Genomic DNA, 4,122 nt, shown 5'->3' with positions numbered 1-4,122 from the left:
CTAGAGTCTCATCATAAGTTTGGTGTCAATTGCATGCATTCATGTATCTTGGTGATCTTCAAGATGTTCTTGATGATTTACTTGCTCTGATCTTTGAATTCTATTGACTTGAATGTCTAGTGTGTCTCATTTGCATTTTCATCTTGTTAGTGTCAGTAGCATACAAACTGCTAAGTTTGGTGTCTTGCATGCATTGTTATTTGATTCTAGTTGCATTTTGATTTTTCCTTATTATCAAAAATCCAAAAATATTTTTAATTTGTGTCTTTTCAAGTCAATTATACAGAGAATTGAAGATTCAGAACACACAGCAGAGGAATTGCACAGAAAAAGCTGGGCGTTCAAAACGCCCAGTGAAGAAGGACAGACTGGCGTTTAAACGCCAGCCAGGGTACCTGGTTGGGCGTTTAACGCCCAAAAGGGTAGCATTTTGGGCGTTAAACGCCAGAATGGATACCATTCTAGGCGTTTAACGCCAGGATGGCTAAGGGAGGAAGATTTTGTTTCCAAATCAGATTTTTTTTTAAGTTTTCAAAATCTTTTCAAAATCAAATCTTTTTCAAATCAATTTTTCAATCAAATCTTTTTCAAAACCAATTTCTTTCCATTTTTAAAGATACCTACTATCAATTAATGATTTGATTCAACATTTCAAGTATGCTGCCTTTTCTGTTGAGAAAGGTTTTATGTTTGAATCATATCTTTTCTTGTTAGGCAAGTCATTAATTTTAAAATCATATCTTTTCAAATTGTTTTCAAAACATATCTTTTAAAATTGTTTTCAAATCATATCTTCTCAATCACATTTCTTTTAAAATAAATCATGTCTTTTTAATCACATCTTTTTCAAAACAATTTTCAATCAAATCTTGTTGATTTCCAATTTCAAAATCTTTTTCAAAAATCACTTTATTTCTTTTTCATTTTCATTTTCGAAAATTAAGTATTGTTTTTCAAAAATGTTTTCAAATTTCCCACTTAATTTTCGAAAATCACTTCCCTCCTTCTCACATCCTTCTATGTATGGACTAACACTATCCTTTAGTGCAAAATTCGAACTCCATTCTCTCTGATAAGTTCGAATTTTCCCACTCCTGTCTTCTACTCTTCTTTTCCTCTGACACCTAAAGGAATCTCTATACTGTGACATAGAGGATTCCACATCTTCTTGTTCCCTTCTCTTTCTTATGAGCAGGAGCAAAGACAAAGGCATTCTTGTTGAGGCTGATCCTGAACCTGAAAGGACCTTGAAGAGAAAGCTAAGAGAAGCCAAAGCACAACTCTCTTTAGAGCACCTGACCGAATTCTTCAAGGAAGAAGAACACATGGCAGCCGCAAACAATAACAATGCCAACAATGCAAGGAAGGTGCTGGGTGACTTTACTGCACCTACTCCCGACTTCTATGGGAGAAGCATCTCTATCCCTGCCATTGGAGCAAACAACTTTGAGCTTAAGCCTCAATTAGTTTCTCTAATGCAACAGAATTGCAAGTTCCATGGACTTCCAATGGAAGATCCTCATCAGTTTTTAGCTGAATTCTTGCAAATCTGTGACACAGTCAAGACTAATGGGGTAGACCCTGAGGTATATAGACTGATGCTATTCCCTTTTGCTGTAAGAGACAGGGCTAGAACATGGTTGGACTCTCAACCTAAAGAAAGCCTGGACTCTTGGGAAAAGCTAGTCAATGCCTTCTTGGCAAAGTTCTTTCCACCTCAAAAATTGAGTAAGCTTAGAGTGGAAGTCCAAACCTTCAGACAGAAGGAAGGAGAATCCCTCTATGAAGCTTGGGAAAGATACAAACAATTGATCAGAAAGTGTCCCACTGATATGCTTTCTGAATGGAGCATCATAGGTATTTTCTATGATGGTCTCTCTGAACTGTCCAAGATGTCCTTGGATAGCTCTTCTGGAGGATCTCTTCATCTGAAGAAGACGCCTACTGAGGCTCAAGAACTGATTGAAATGGTTGCAAATAACCAATTCATGTACACTTCTGAAAGAAATCCTGTAAACAATGGGACTAGTCAGAAGAAAGGAGTTCTTGAGATTGACACTCTGAATGCCATTTTGGCTCAGAATAAAATATTGACTCAACAAGTCAATATTATTTCTCAAAGTCTGTCTGGAATGCAAAATGCACCAAGCAGTACTAAGGAAGCTTCATCTGAGGAAGAAGCTTATGATCCTGAGAACCCTTCAATGGAAGAGGTGAATTACATGGGAGAACCTTATGGAAACACCTACAACCCTTCATGGTGGAATCATCCAAATCTTTCATGGAAGGATCAACAGAGACCTCAACAAGGTTTCAATAACAATAATGGTGGGAGAAACAGGTTTAGCAATAGCAAGCCTTTCCCATCATCTTCTCAGCAACAGACAGAGAGTTCTAAGCAGAATACCTCTGACTTAGCAACCATGGTCTCTGATCTGATCAAAACCACTCAAAGTTTCATGACTGAAACTAGATCCTCCATTAGGAATTTGGAAGGACAAGTGGGTCAGCTGAGCAAGAAAATTACTGAACTTTCTCCAAGCACTCTCCCAAGCAATACTGAAGAAAATCCAAAAGGAGAGTGCAAGGCCATCAACATGGCCGAATTCTGGGAGGAAGAAGAGGCAGTGAACGCCACTGAGGAAGACCTCACTGGACGTCCACTGGCCTCCAATGAGTTCCTCAATGAGGAACCTTGGGAATCTGAGGCTCAAATTGAGACCATAGAGATTCCATTGGACTTACTTCTGCCATTCATGAACTCTGATGAGTATTCTTCCTCTGAAGAGGATGAGTATGTCACTGAGGAGCAAGTTGCTAAATACCTTGGAGCAATCATGAAGCTAAATGACAAGTTATTTGGAAATGAGACTTGGGAGGATGAACCCCCTTTGCTCACCAAAGAACTGGATGACTTGTCTAAGCAGAAACTGCCTCAAAAGAGGCAGGATCCTGGGAAGTTTTCTATACCTTGTACCATAGGTACCATGACCTTCAAGAAGGCCTTGTGTGACTTAGGATCAAGTGTAAACCTCATGCCCCTCTCTGTAATGTAGAAATTAGGGATCTTTGAGGTACAAGCTGCAAAAATCTCACTAGAGATGGCAGACAACTCAAGAAAACAAGCCTATGGACTTGTAGAGGATGTTCTGGTTAAGGTTGAAGACCATTACATCCCTACTGATTTCATAGTCCTAGAGACTGGGAAATGCATGGATGAATCCATCATCCTTGGCAGACCCTTCCTAGCCACAGCAAAGGCTGTGATTGATGTTGATAGAGGAGAGTTGATCATTCAAGTGAATGAAGAATCCTTGGTGTTTAAGGCCCAAGGATATCCCTCTGTCTTCATGGAGAGGAAGCATGAAGAGCTTCTCTCAAAACAGAGCCAAACTGAGCCCCCACAGTCAAACTCTAAGTTTGGTGTTGGGAGGCCACAACCAAACTCTAAGTTTGGTGTTGAACCCCCACATTCAAATTCTAAGTTTGGTGTTGGGAGGGTCCAACACGGTTCTGAGCATTTCTGAGGCTCCATGAGAGTCCTCTGTCAAGCTAATGACATTAAAGAAGCGCTTGTTGGGAGGCAACCCAATGTTTTATACTTAATTATTTTCTTTTGTTATTTTATCTTTTTTGTAGGTTGATGATCATAAGAAGTCATAAAAACAATGAAAAAAGCAAAAACAAAATGAAAAACAGGAAGAAAAACAGCACACCCTGGAGGGAGATGCTGCTGGCGTTTAAACGCCAGTAAGCCTAGCAGTTGGGCGTTTAACGCCCAGTCTGGCACCCTTCTGGGCGTTTAACGCCAGAAAGGGGCACCAGACTGGCGTTAAACGCCAGTAAAGGGCAAGAACCTGGCGTTAAACGCCAGGAATGGCACCAGCCCGGCGTTTAACGCCAGAAATGGCTCAAAACGTGGATTTTGATGCCATTTGGTGCAAGGATGCCTTTTCCTTGACACTACAGGATCTGTGGACCCCACAGGACCCTACCATCACTCTCTCTCTTCTTCCCCCATTCACCAATCACCTCAACACCTCTTCCCCAAAAACCCCTCACCTATCAAATCCTATCCTTCTCTTCACCACTCACATCCATCCTTCATAAATCCCCACCAAC

The 4,122-nt window shown here is 40.4% G+C and overlaps 1 non-coding gene across 1 annotated transcript; it reads right to left on the bottom strand.

Moving 5' to 3' along the window:
• Positions 1-1,730: 1,730 nt before the first annotated feature.
• LOC112798970 (small nucleolar RNA R71) lies at positions 1,731-1,838 on the bottom strand. Its single transcript, XR_003200562.1, has one exon. It is a non-coding gene; the product is annotated as a small nucleolar RNA R71 (small nucleolar RNA).
• Between the last annotated feature and the right edge of the window lie 2,284 nt (positions 1,839-4,122).

Source organism: Arachis hypogaea, chromosome 4, assembly GCF_003086295.3.
Source record: "Arachis hypogaea cultivar Tifrunner chromosome 4, arahy.Tifrunner.gnm2.J5K5, whole genome shotgun sequence".
NCBI lineage: Eukaryota > Viridiplantae > Streptophyta > Magnoliopsida > Fabales > Fabaceae > Arachis > Arachis hypogaea.
This window is presented reverse-complemented; position numbering and strand designations above follow the sequence as displayed.